Source organism: Mustela lutreola, chromosome 1 (assembly GCF_030435805.1).
Source record: "Mustela lutreola isolate mMusLut2 chromosome 1, mMusLut2.pri, whole genome shotgun sequence".
Classification (NCBI taxonomy): domain Eukaryota; kingdom Metazoa; phylum Chordata; class Mammalia; order Carnivora; family Mustelidae; genus Mustela; species Mustela lutreola.
The window spans coordinates 181,733,058-181,747,961 of NC_081290.1; the positions used below are offsets into that span (position 1 = coordinate 181,733,058).

The 14,904-nt window shown below is 43.7% G+C and overlaps 1 pseudogene; it reads left to right on the plus strand.

Annotated features, from left to right (window-relative positions):
- The first annotated feature begins 13,526 nt into the window (after positions 1 to 13,526).
- LOC131828689 (52 kDa repressor of the inhibitor of the protein kinase-like) lies at positions 13,527 to 14,580 on the plus strand (annotated as a pseudogene).
- The last annotated feature ends 324 nt before the right edge of the window (positions 14,581 to 14,904 follow it).

Here is a 14,904-nt window from a genome sequence, read left to right on the forward strand (position 1 = left end):
TGTACAGATCTCTTGCTTGAGCCGGAATGGCTCCTTACCGGACTCCTTACCGGGCTCCCGGAGCTCCTCACCATTTCCAGCTACGGATCTTTGCTCTTGCCAAGGCTTTCACCTGCAGTGGCCTCTGTCTATCTCTGTGATATTAAAAATCTTTCTCTCCATTCTCCTCTTCAATTTTTTAAATCTCCTTTTAAGGCCAGTTTTTATCATATGCGTGTGTGTGCGCGTGTGTATAGGTGCACAAGCACGCATGTGCAGTTGTTATTAGGAGCGGCTCGTTTGGTGCTTCTGTCTGTGCAACTGCTGTGTGAGAAACCAGCAAAAACCAGTAGCTTAAAACAGGAGGCATTTACTCTTGGGCCCAAGGGTCTGCACGTGTATCACTCCCTCTCCACCTGCCGCTGAGACCACTGATCATCTTTCTGTCTCCGTGGGTTTGCCTTTGCAGAACGTCACATGGCTGGGATCATGCAGTAGGCAGTCTTTTTAGCTTGGTTTCCTTCCCTTAGGAATGTGCATTTCAGTTTCCTCCCTGGCTTTTCATGGCTTGGTAACATTTCTTCTCCTCCTTCTTTTTTTTTTTTTTTTTTTTTAAGTACCGAATACTCTTTTATTGTCTAGATGTACCACAGTTTATTCATTCGCCCACTAAAGCACATCTAGTCACTTCCAATTTTGACAATTATGAATAAAGCTGCTAAAAACGTCCATGTGCTGGTTTTTGTGTGGACATAAGTTTTCAGCTCCTTTGGGTAAATACCAACGAATGCAATTATTGGATCATATTATAAGAGTATGTTAAATTTCGTGAGAAACTGCCAAACCATTCTGCCTTCCCACCAGCGAGGAAGGGGATGACAGTTCCTATTGGCTCCGCAGCCTCGCCAGCCTTTGGTGGTGTCAGTGCTCTGGATTGAGGTCGTTCTGCTAGGTGTATGGTGATATCTGATTGTGATTTGATTTGCATTTCTCTGATGATATGTGGCATAGAACATCTTTCAATATGTTTGTTGCCTGCTGTGTATGTTCACCTCTACTGCCTACCCAGAGGTAGTCCAGAAATGGGTCTGAGAGCTATGAGAGTAGGCCCGAGGGCTGCTCTTGATTTGGAGGAGGCAGTGAGTGAGTGTTTCCAAATTCACAGTAAGGACTGTGTCATGGCACTGTGATGAATTGAAATTGGCAGGTGCTGGTATCTTTATGAGGACGGCATATTTACTGGGTTTGCAGGGAGAGCAGAAGAAAGACTGGACCCTGATCAGAAATTTCCCTGAGAGTCATTTAAATCTATTCAAGGGTAAAACATTGTTTCTTTATCTCCATCTTTGTAGAAATAATTGCAGTATATTTGGTCGGAGCCTTCATTGGCTCTTGGCAACAATAGCTCTCTTTTCCTTTTCCTCTCTTCTCTCTGTGGCCTCAGTGGTATAGACTCCAACGGTCTCCCTGAGAGAATTCTTGATTGACTTCATGCAGACTCGCAGTGTGTCTGCTGGGCCCTGACCCTCTCGGTGCTCTCTCTTGCAACTGCCTTGCTGAGGTACGTGGAAAATCTTTCCCCAGATAACTGTTGTTCGCCTGAGAACATGGAGACGCTACAGAGGACTTCCTGGGTCATATCTATTGTAGAAAGAGTGTGGGTTTGCAGGTAAAGCTGTCCTGAGTTTGAGTCACAGCTCTGCTGTCTTCCGTCTCTGTAAACCCAAGTTAAGTACCCATTATGAGCTTTATTTCCTTTATTTGAAAGTCAGGGTATTATCTCTCGTAACTGGTATTGCTGTCATTGATGATACTTACCGGTTGCTTATAATGTACTTGGAAGGGTAGCTACAAGGATTAGGTGAAAGACTGCATATTTTTATGTACAACACCATGCTTGGCGAGTACCAGGTATTTATCTTGCACATCAGTTCTCTTACTGTTGACTTCTTAGGAGCTTCTGTTTCTGACACTGTGCTACTATTCTCCCGACCAGTTCATCCACACATCTGTAGTCCTTCATTTCATTGAACTTTAACCAAGGGATTAATCAACCCATGAACAAATCATAAATAAATATGTTAATGAGTTCATGCTATCCTGGGGCCGGCAATTAAGTATTTACTTCTATGATAGGCCAGGAAAATACATATTTTTGGAATTTATTATTCCAGAAAGTCTCAAGTTGTACCTCCCTCCACCTCACTGGTTTCCAGCTGGAGACAGTAGATACTTGGGAATGTCTGGAGATATTTTTTATTGCTGTAAGTTGGAGGGGGAGTGAGTACCACTGGCATCTAAAGGTTAGACGTTTAGGATGCTGCTACGTAGGCCACACCACACAGGACAGCTCCCTGTCCACAGTAAAACATTATTTGGCCCAAATGTCAGTAGTCCAACTGGAGAGAGGGGATTCTTTAAGGGAAGAGAATATTTTGCAAAATCCCACCCTGACTTTAAGAGTCATGCTGCGTATGGACTTAGGCAGGGAGGTGTCTAGTGGTGCTGAACAGTCTGGGTAATTCACATTAACGTTGTCTCTGTAGAAATCTGATTAAATACATGTAAGGAGCAGTTTCTCTCATCTACTTGCTGACAGATTAAGGTAAATGACTCCGAATTCTTGGCAGAAATTGCTGACAACAATCTTGTCTTCACGTGCTCTAGCACTTGGGATTAAAAAGTACACAGACGTGGGCTGGCAACCAAAACCCAGCCCTGAGCTTTCCTGCCTCACACTCGCTCAGGCTTTCCTTATGTTCGTTCGAAGCCTGGATGCTCAGACAGTGACCCATCCGCTCCTCTGGAGCTCTCAGGGGTGGAGGTGTTTGCAAGCACCTCGGACAGCTGTCTCGCGACCATCCCAGGCCCCTTCTACCCACCACTCACCCTGATCTCTTCTTTCCCTTCACCGCTTGTTCCGTGGAGCCTGGGAGATCCTGCCTCTTAGGACGCATGTGGCACTTGATGAAAATGAGTCCTGGAATTTCAGTTTACCACCCAGGCTCAACCTACCCGAAGTTGTTTCAAGTAACAGAACTTGGCTGAATTATCCCATGAAGGGTCAAAAAAGTAAAAATCAGGGAGGGAGCTAGGCTGAAGGCTGGAGAAAGTAATGTGGTAGAGTCTGGATAGCTACTCACCAAATCCATTTCCTTTTTTCTCCTGAGCTCACAGCTAGGCGTCTCTCACCTCCCTTGCAGCAGTAAACTTTGGTCGTGTAACTGGCCGGTGGAACACAGGAGTAAGTGTCGTTTGTCACTTCATACTCGACCCAGAAAAACGTGCCACGTATTGGCCAACTGGATTTGGATGTGTAGAGCTGCCTTGAAAGCTGTGTGTTGACGACGGCAGAGACTCTTCCTCCCAGAGTAATGAATGAGCCAGGGGATGAGAAGCAAGAGCATGTCCAGAGTCTGGATGAAACTGGATGGAACTCAGCTGGGGCCAGAGAAGTCAGTCAGCAACCAGCAGGGAGAAGACACTGGAGATGATAAAGAAGGGGATGTGGGATTTTTACGAAGCAGGTGCGACTTGCTGGAAGCTTTCACTTTGGCTGAATCTTGCAGATACCATTTGTTTCCTGGGCAGTGATTTTGGGCAGTCAGAGAGGGATTTGACAAACCCATAAGACTAAAGAATAATTATGTTCCTGTGATTAAAAAGTACAGCCCTCACTCTGACCCATCTGCCGGGGGGTAGGGGGCAAGAATCAAAGAAAGATGATTTCACTCTAGGAAACATCATTAATGTCCTCATCCTGTCCACACCTTCCACTTACTCTAACCAGATATTTTTCCTCCGTTATGCTCTTTAGGGTAAAAAGGAGTCCTTTTTACCTAAGAAAAAGGCATACTGATGCAAAAACAATTATTTCCTGAACTATCTATTGCAGGTGCCCTCAGGTTTTAATTAAGAGTCTCTTTTTTCCCCCGTCTCAAACCTGGCCTTCCTGAGCAGCACAGGTGCCCATAGAAATCATCTGGAAATGGCCTGGGAACTTGTTTAATGTCACTGCCTAATCACTTTGCTAAATGTCACTGCTTCAGAACATGCATTTTTATCTTCCGTTCCTCCTCTTCTCATCTTCCCTCTCAGGTAGGAGCTTTTTAGAAAATCTTCAAGGAAGAACAAAAACTTCTTCAGTAGGTTTTCACTCTTTTTTATCCCCCCTGGTATTCGGGGAGAGATTTTAGGCAAGGAACACTTACATACATAGCCAGAGAGTGTTTCTCGTGCAGTGAGGATGTTGTATTTTGTGACGATTAGGATTCCTTCTAAGGCAGAGATTGGGAGTTTCAGGTTCTCCTGTCACCTCCAGACTTGCGCAGGTGTAGCGAGGCTCTCTGCCCCGTGGTCGCCTCCTCACACCCTCTTTACATACCTGAGAGTGTAAACCGCTCTTCTCAGCTTTCTGTACATGTTTTATCAGTGTGGATGATTCCTTTGCTCTTCCTTTCTACTTCCTCCCTTACCCCCGACTTTTATCCCATGCTCATTTTCTCCAACTTGGTGATAAGTAAAGGACAGTAGCACATTTAAATGTATTTTAAGCAAACCACGAGAAAGAAAGTATAATATTACTCATTCTTTGGGGCCGTGGCACAGAGGAGGGTGGCGGGACACTGAACATCAGAGCACTTAAATATAAAAAAACAGATTGACAGAACTGAGGAGAGAAATAGATGTCAATGTAATAATAGTAGAATTCAATATCCCACTTTTAACAATGGCTAGACTATCAGATTGACTGCCTATAAGGAAATAGTAGATCAAATGGGCCTAGGAGGCACATACAGAATAGTCTACCCAATAGCAGCAGAAAAGCGCGCATGGATAGGTCACGTTAGGCTACAAAAAAAAAAAAAAATCTTTTATTTTTCCATTTTATTTCATTTTATTTCTTTTCAATGTTCCAGAATTCAGTGCTTATGCACCACACCCAGTGTTCCATGCAATCCGTGCCCTCCATAATACCCACCACAGGCTCACCCAACCTCCCACCCCCAGCCCCTTCAAGACCCTCAGGTTGTTTCTCAGAGTCCACAGTCTCTCATGGTTCATCTCCCCCTCCAATTTCCCCCAAATCACTTCTCCTCTCCATCTCCCCATGTCCTCCATGTTATTCCTTATGCTCCACAAATAAGCGAAACCATATGATAATTGACTCTTTCTGCTTGACTTATTTCACTCAGCATAATCTCCTCCAGTCCTATCCATGTTGATACAAAAGTTGGGTATTCATCCTTTCTGATGGAGGCATAATACTCCACAGTGTATATGGACCACATCTTCCTTATCCTTTTGTCCATTGAAGGGCATCTTGCTTCTTTCCACAGTTTGGTGACTGTGGCCATTGCTGCTATGAAAATTGGGGTACAGATGGCCCTTCTTTTCACTCCATCTGTATCTTTGGGGTAAATACCCAGTAGTGCAATTACAGGGTCATAGAAAACTCTATTTTTAATTTCTTAAGGAATCTCCACACTGTTTTCCAGAGTGGCTGTTCCAACTTTCATTCCCACCAACAGTGTAAGGTTCCCCTTTCTCCACATCCTCTCCAACCCTTGTGGTTTGCTGTCTTGTTGATTTTGGCCATTCTAACTGGTGTAAGGTGGTATCTCAATGTGGTTTTGATTTGAATCTCCCTGATGGCTAGTGATGATGAACATTTTTTCACATGTCTGTTGGCCATTTGTATGTCTTCTTTGGAGAGTGTCTGTTCATGTCTTCTGCCCATTTTTTGACGGGATTATCTCTTTTGTGTATGTTGAGTTTGAGGAGTTCTTCATAGATCTTGGATATCAGCCCTTTGTCTGTCATGTCATTTGCGAATATCTTCTCCCATTCTGTCGGTTGCCTCTTTGTTTTGTTGACTGTTTCCTTTGCTGTGCGGAAGTTTTTGATCTTAATGAAGTCCCAAAGGTTAATTTTCGCTTTTGTTTCCTTTGCCTTTGGAGACATATCTTGAAAGAAGTTGCTGTGGCTGATGTCAAAGAGGTTACTACCTATGTTCTCCTCTATGATTCTGATGGATTGCTGCCTCATGTTGAGATAAACCATTTCGAGTTTATCATTGTGTATGGAGGCTACAAAAAGTCTTAACAAATTTAGCATGGTTTAAATCATACCAGGTGCCTTTTCTGAGGAAAATAGAATGACACTAAATATAAATAACAGAAGAAAAAAATTAGAAAATCCACAAATAGGTAGAAATTAAGCCACATACTCTTGAACAACCATCAGGTCAAAGAAGAAATCAAAAAGGAAAACAGCAAACATCTTGAGACAAATGAAAATGGAAACACAACATACCGAAATTTATAGGACAGAGCTAAGTCAGAACTAAGTGGGACATTAGAGTGAAGAATGCCTATATTAAAAAAAAAAAAAGAGATCTCAAGTTTATAATGAACTTTACAGCGCAAAGAAAAAAAGAATAAACTAACCCCAAGTTTGGCAGAAGGAAGGAAAATTAAGATAAGAACATAAATAACATAAAAAAGTGGAAAAATCAATAAAACTAAGAGTTGGTTTTTGAAAAGATAAACAAAATGGACAAATTTTTGTCTAGAATAACAAAAAAGAAGATGGAGATTTAGGAATGAAAGAAGTGGCATTGGAACTGATGCCCCAGAAATAAAAATGGTGAGACTGCTTAGGAACAGTTATGTACCAGCATACTGAACAGCCTCAAAGAAATGTATACCTTCCTAGAAACACACACCCGATAAAGAATAATGAAAACAAAAATAGAAAACTTGGGCAATCAATAATAAATACAAAATGGAATCAGTTATCAAAAACCACACAACAAAGAAAAGCCCCGAACCAGACGGCTCCACTGGTGAATTCTACCAAACATTTAAAAAAGAATTAATTCCAATCCTTCTCCTACTTCTCCAAAAATTAAAGGAGTGCAAACATTTCCAGATTCATTTTATGAGGTCAGCATTGTTCTAATTATCAAAGCCATACAAAGACACTTATTTAGAAACGTGGCTTCAGAGCCCAGAAGGAATTCTCTGAGGGTAACAGAGGTTCACACTTTTAAATCCCCAGAGTAAGGCGGCTACCACTTTGAGACTAAGTGACCTAGTACTGCAGAGCCTGGATCTAGTCAGGTCTGCCCAGGGAAGGAGAGTGGAGGCATTTGGGATGAAGCAGGTCAGAGGGGACTGAATCAGAGTGACTGGATGACCCCCAGCTGACCCTTTGTGAGGTGAACTGTGGGGCTGGTGTGGAAAGAGTCATGAACTGGGGGGTATTGATAGACAACCAGTCTCTGTCCCCTTTCTGTGACTTTCTGTGTTTTTTCTCTGCTTGAATCTTATTCTCTGCTGTCACCTACACATTTCCATCAAGCTTGCTCAAGTAAGCTTGAGCTCATTCTTCCAGAATCATCCCCAGAGTCATCTTCTTCTAGGAGAATCCTCTTCTAGGAGACATCCCCTGGCTCCCAGAAGAAGGTGCTTTCTTCCCCTTGTGTCTTCCCCTGCAATGACAAGATTAAACGTTTAAACGTTTAGGCTTACCACATTGCCTCATTTCCCCCAGCAGATTAAAAGGCACCTTATAGTTTTCCAATAAATCACCACCAATTATGTAAGTAATAAATTGAATGATGGTGGGAGCTGAATATTTCTGTGAAGTAGGGAGGCCTGGAGAAGGAAGCGTTATAGAAGGTGCTACCTGCTACACAGGTAGTTTAGAGAGGTCTACAGACGTTTACTGCCAATGAACCAGGAGGTCTAGGAGCATGAAAGTCAACAGATAAAATCATATCTCGGGTAATTTAAAAGTGGTTGACATATTCCTAAAATCTAGTGGGATAAGCTTGGTTGTCTTGGGTGAAATTACCTAAGGAAATGGAATCTTTTTTTTTTTTTTTTAAGATTTTATTTATTTATTTGACAGAGAGCACAAGTAGGCAGAGTGGCAAGCAGAGGGAGAAGGCTCCCCACTGAGCAGGAAGCTCGATGTGGGACTCAGTCCCAGGACCCTGGGATCATGACTTGAGCCGAAAGCAGCCACTTAACTGACTGAGCCACCCAGGTGCCGCAGGAAACTGAATCTTAAGATAATTCTACCTGCTATTTTTAAGATACCAATAAAACACAAAATCGAGAATGGAGAAGAATTTTTTTTTTCCAGATAGGAAGCTGGTGATTGTGCTTAGCTGAGCATCGTCTTCCTAAAGTATCCTGTCATCTTGTCCAGCCTTCATCTCCCTGAATACTTAGCACATCTTTGTATGTTACTATACAATTATAATTGGGCTATATATGAAATATATATGCATACAGGTACCGTAGCTGTGGTTATGGATTGTCTTTATGGCTAATCTCCCCTAAGGAATCTAGGTCATGCTTTTCATATAAGAGATATGAAGTCACAGAATGTTAGCATAAACCTAAAATTCTCATTTTGCACAAGAGAAAGCTGAGCCCCAGAGACAGTGTACAAACCCATTCTATATGTTTGTTTAAACAAGGAATCATCACATCATTCATTCAACAAACACTGCAGTGACTTAATGTCCAAAAACATAGAGATGTTGGATGTAAAGATGAATGACGCCGTCCCTGACATCAAGGACGCCACAGTTTTCATAGGAACAGCAGTGTACTGTCAGTGGAATGTATCCTTTGGTTTAAATTTTTTCAAAAACAGTTTGCTGATATATGCTTTTTATTTTATTTTTTTAATGATTTTTGGTCCTTCAATTCTACTCCAAAGAAATGATTCAGTGGGAATAAATTTGGATGTAAGCATGGATTTATAGACTGGTTTTCCCCCTTTTTAAACAATAATGTTGCTTATGAGGGTGTTGCTAGATTTCAGAATAAACTGTGGTTTATGACGCGTGGTATTCTTTGCATTCATTAGAATGTACGCACAGGGGCACCTGGGTGACAGTTGGTGAAGCATCTGCCTTCAGCTTAGGTCATGATCTCCGGGTCAAGGGATCGAGCCCCTTGTCCTGCTCCCTGCTCAGCTGGGAGTCCTCTCCCTCTTCCTCTGTCCCCTCCCCCACTTCCACTGCTCGTGTTCTCTCCTCTCTCAAATAAGTAAATAAAATGTTTTTAAAAATTAAAAAGTATGCTGAGGGAGAATATTAACGTAGAAAGATGATGGTGACATATTTATTTTTTGAGAGGCAGAAAGTAGTTACAATTGCATTTTATATTTTATGAACCTACGTTTTAAACGTATATCTTTATTTGTGCTTAGGAAAAAACTCTCAAAGTATTAATAGACCTCTCCAAATGGTAAATGACAGATACTGTTCTTTTCCTTGTTTCTCTTGGCTGTATTTTTTTTTTTTTTTTAATGACTACACATTTGCTCTAAAAGAAAAGAGAAAAAAAAAAGACTTCTAAGCAAAATTAAGTTATCTGGAAATCGAGGCAGCACTTAGTTTCTGAATATCTGAATCTCTCGCCGAGGAGCCAGAGAGGGAAGGTCTGACCGGCACTGACCCATTCGTCAGCGGCCCCCGGACATGAGCGGTTGTTTTTACTGGATCGTTCAATTGAGCATTAACTGCAAATCCCTTTTTCTTTTTTTTTTTTTATATTTCATGGAGGAAAGCCTAGAACAAATGTTTTCTCTAAATCTCCTTGAAGCAGAAACAAGCAACAAATAAACATGTCGGAATCAAAGATGTTTTGGAAAAATACCCCGAGTGCCTGAGAACACGGCTCCACTCACTCTCTCCTGCCGCTGGGTTGTGACCTCCTCCGTCAACTCCGTGTCCCTGCCAGCCTCCAAGGGGCTCCCAGATCACCAGAAATCTCTTTGTGTTCCATGCTGGTCTTGTGTCTCAGTGGGTTCTATTCTTTGAAAACGGGTAATTCAGACACACGCAACAGCAAGTTACCCCGAACATCCCGCTTTCTCGTCATCCGGGCTAGCCGGGTATTTACGGGTTATTGGATCTCACTGATCTCTGTTCTCAACCGAGGGCTTTCAATCTATTAGAAAGGCATCAGCCTGACACGGAAAGGACAAACTGAGACAAATTCAATGGGAACGCTGCGCCAAGGTCAGAGTGAGAACAGTATTTACCTCATAAAGACCTCCAGGCACTCAGACAGATTAAATTAGAACAGGAATGAGTACATGCTCTCCTCTGTTTATGTAGTTGGCAGGAAGTGCTTTATTTTATATAGATCACATAACCATCATCGAAAATGTATTCTGTTTTTAAGTGTCGCACCCTGTCAGAGAGAGAAGCTGGCTTCTTAAAGGACACGGTATAGTCTAAACGGGCACAGATTGACCATCTCTGGGCATCTCCTGTAATTCCCACCCTGGAATTCTCACGGATCCCAACTCTGCATCCTTTCAGGGAGTTATTACGACTCCCATTTCACAGATGAAAAAACTGAGGTTGAGTTTCAGAGAGCTTAAGAAATAAATCCATGGTTGCATGGTTGGTTAAGCGATAGGGACAGATTTGAGACCCATATTTGCCAGAGCCCAAAGCCGGTGCCTTTTGTCAAGTATCCTGCCGTTCCTGCAGGTCAGGCAGAAGGAATGCCGTCATGTCATGGTTAATCAAAAGGGAGGCAGAGAGATAAGTGACAGGGGAAAGCACACTTGGTGTTTAGACATCGAAAGCCTGCTAGAGAGTGTGACATACTTTCCCATGCTGCTATCAGTGGAGCCTGGGGGACGAGGAGGAAGGCAGGAAGAGAATCTGATCGGGTATTTGCAGCTTTGCAGACAGACACTCAGTGGGACTGACCCCCAGCAAAGTCAAGGTGGAGATGGTCATTATCCCTGGTGTTGACAGGCCTGCTGCTTCAAGGTGGGCACCATGTGCAGGCCTGTGGTGGGAAGCCAGTGCCCAGGAGATTCAGCCTAGATGAGACAGGTTCCCTACCTTCAGCGTGCTGCTGGCCCGTTCCTAACCTCCCCCTGAACCCCAGTCTTTGTTCTTCAGGCTTCTGATTTGAAGTCAGCCTCAGCTCTGGCTTTAAGAGCTTACAAGCAATGATTCTACCGTTAGAGATTTGTTTCATTTGTGGGGAGTGGTGGTGGGACGGGCTTGTGTTTCTGATTTAGAGAATCAGAACTGAGTTCAAGGTAACCCATTCTTCACTGACCTCCTTCTCTCAAAAGCTGTTCCCCTTGAAGCTTATTTGGATCCTGACCCCCTGCAGACCTTTCTCCAGGCACTTGGGACCATGCCGGGTGTAGCAGGATTCTGCACCGAACCACTAGGTCAGAGCCCTCCAGGCTGGATGATTTCAGTAAAACCTAGCGCTTCCATATCCCATCTCCTTAGGTGCTGCAAGGTAGCTGGTTACGTCTGAAAGTCTGAAATCATGAAATTGTAACTTCGACTTTAGAAGTTACTAGACTTTAATCTCGGGTGTCTTCCGGTTCAACTACTTCCCCATTCAGCAATAGTTATTTGAAGTTTGGCTTTAGGTTCAGTGGGAATCATTACAGCTCCTGCTCACTGATGCCAGTTCTGCTCTCCACGGTTAGTGTGTAGCCCACAGGGCCACTGTGTTAAAAAATGCTTAAAAGAACTGAGTACCTTAATGAGATTGTTGAGAGAGGCTCCTTGGAAGGGGAGGTGTAGTAGGAAAGTGAGCTCTAGGCAGGCCACGTCCATGAGTTACCTCCAAATGCTCACGGATCCCATTCCTTCTGTTAGGTGGTGTTTGGGGTTTTTGTTCTTTATGTAAAGCCAGCCAGGAGTAGGCAGGCCTCCAGTTCCAGGCTATAAATCATCGGAGGACAGGTTCTGTTGCCAAACATTTAAAGAGGATGGGCCATGTAAGAAGAAAATCTCAGGCTCCGGTGTGGCCCCGCTTGACATCTCAGACTGAGCCAACGCCCTGGCTGGAAGAAAGAAGTGAAAGTGAATTCTTTGTGAGTTTTCTCCACCATTGGCTTGCAAGTAGACACATCCTAATTAGATAAGGCCTGGTGTAGAGCGCCAAACACATTTTATCAGTATAGAAACAAGCAGTAGGAACTCGGTGCACTGCGTGAGGCTAACTATAGCTCGCCCACCCACTGCTTGTGGAAAGCAAAGCAGCCACAGCCTCAGCAAAGAGCAGGTCAATCCTGGGTCCTAGGGAGTACCCAGCCCATATCAGCTCTGCCCTTGCTACAACCTGAACCTTCTGGCTTTAGGGCTCAAGGGACCAAGACAAGGTACCACTGCAGGAGCCAGGGGGTCCGGCCCACAGAGGATAGATCCACAATCCAGTGGCTTTCTACTTAGTACCTTCCAAAGAGGCACATTGGATTAGTGGAAGGAGCAGGCCTTGAAGACAGGCAGACTTGGGTTAGAATGCTGGTTGTAGCATTTAGTCATTGTGAGCCCTTGAACAAATTATTTAACCTCTCCTTTTCTTCCTCTATAAAATGGAGATAATTCTCTATCCCAAAGCCATGTGCCAAGGATTAAGTAGGATCATGTTTGCAAATGCTGTATATTATAGTAGTGATTCATTGAGTATTTTTTCCCTGTCCCTTTTCTACTGATTGCTCCTTGCCTGTCAGTCTTTCTCTAGTCTGCAGTTTGGGTAAGGACATGTTAGGATGCACTTTTAGCTAAACTCCACACACACCTTGCCTTTGGGAGCTCTGCCCTCTCCTTTGACCGTTTTCATCCTCATCATCACCTCCACAGAAAGACGAGCCAGAGGACATGGAAGAAGCAGTCTCAAACCCATCTGCTCGGTGCTCTGTGTGCACAACTTCTGGAGGGAGGCTGAAAGCTATTAATGGAAGTGCATGTGTACGAGGCTTTTATTTATGTATTCTAGATAGTAGAGAGAGAAACCAAACATGATGCCTGCCTTCCAGGGCCTTGCTGTCGGATGACGGAGTTGTATTTGTAGGTAAACAACTTCAGGACTGTGAAAAATGTTGTAATAGAGGTATGCCCAGGTCTTTGGGTCAGTAAACTCCACAGACTGCTTCTCTGTCTCTCTTTCTCTCTCTCACATGTAGAGTGCAGCTGAAGAGGGTTCCTGCCTTGTCACTGTTGAATTAGCAACTTATTATGGTTCTGGGAAGGACATTCACCTTCTTAAATTCTCCTTGGGTTCTGCCGCAAGTGAATTAATTCCTAGGTGGTGGTGGAGAACTAATAGGGCAACTTGCTATTGTTAGCAAAGAATGACAGATGTGGAGATAATTTTGAACTGTGGTGATGCTCTGAGACACAAACGAGCTCCTGTTGACATAACACTTGATTTAAATAATGGATGGCAGTGTATTCGTTTCCGTGTCCTTGATAGAAAGCTTAGTCTAAGACCAAGAGGTGCTTGTGAGATCTGATACTATCATAATCCCAAGAGTTTACTTCTTTCCTCTCATTAAAGAAAGAAAAATGTCAGTTTCTTTGGACTGTCTAATCAAATTCCTAAGAATAAAAGCATTACTCTTGAGGTACCTGCTGAGCTGAGGACAGGCAGGTGGGCTGCTCGGAGCATGTGGGGAGGAGAGGGTTGGGCCGGCCAAAGGCAGCAGAGGTGCTCACCTTCTGTGCCACCCCAGCCGTGTGTGGAAGAATGTTAGACCTGCCCTTCCTCAGGTTCCCGCAGAACGCTGCCAGGGGCCAGAGGTGGGCAGGTAATTATAACGAGAACAAACTTAGATGATGAAATGACTGATCAAGTCAATGAATGTTATAAATGACATACCAAACACTTTGAGACCTCTGTGATCTATAGAACCAGTCCTTATAGGACAGTTCTTCAAGATTTATTTTTAGTTTTAGAGAGAGAGAGAGACTCTCAAGCAGACTCCCTGCTGAGGGGAGAGCTGGACACGGGGTCAGTATCGCAATCTGAGATTCATATAACCTGAGCTGAAATCAGGAGTCAGGTCACTTAACTGACTGGGTCAGAGAAGCTCCCATAGGACAGTTCTTTAAGCTAATGCCATAGCAGAGGTGTTGGATCTTGCCAGACATCTGAACAACTCATAAGGTAGACACAGAAAACGAGCAAAAGAATTGGGTGAAGATGAAATCAGGACACTGAAACAGAAAAGAAAAATTATGAAACTTCTAAACAGCAACAGAAACGAAGAAATAACAGCAGTGCTCAGAACCCCAGTGCAGAAGAAGGGGGCCAAGAACAGGATGAAGACATTACCATTAGCCCTTGAAAAGAAGGAAAACAAGGACTACTGCAAACGTCTATTTGAAATTTTGATTCTTCTAGGAAATCAAATCTTACCTCCTTCTGGAGGAGCCTGAGGCTGATGAAATTCCAGAAGTTGTCTACTCCTGAGAGCGCCCAAGCCCTGCCGTGGTGCCAGGTGGATTCAGGGGGAAAGGCACTGAGGGGGCTCTCTGACACCCCAGCAAGGAAGAACAGACACAGGTGCTAGACATCTGTGAGGGCTGCGTCTGGGAAGAGACCCTCAGGGATGCGAGAGACCCTCCCTTGATTTCCAGGATCACTGACAGTGTAGCTGATGTCGCAGAGGAGATACACCTGCCCATGTTGGCAAGGTTTGTCCACAAATCCGTAACCTGTGCACTTCTACCTTACGAAGCCGGTGCCGACATGTCAGCTTCGTTGTTTCACTCTCTGATGACTGAGGAGTGGGGATTAAACATGGATGTGATCGTAGCCAGGTTTACATTGTGTCCAGTGGATTTTCTTCCAAAATTGAAGCTGTGGCCTGCAGGCTTTTAGAGACATAGTCCCAAGCTAGCTACACAATCTGCTCTTCCTGGGCCTTAAATACGTGCTGGGCAAAAGCAATGTTTGTTGTGGGACTCTCTGTTGCATTGCATAAGAAACAATTGACAAAATTCATTGTTGTTGTGTTGTGTCTCGCTCCCTCCCCACACAATTATCACACATGCTTTTAGAGCATGGCAATATAATTTCTTTCCTGTTTGAGAACAGTGAAGAAAGGGGCAAAGAAAGGAAG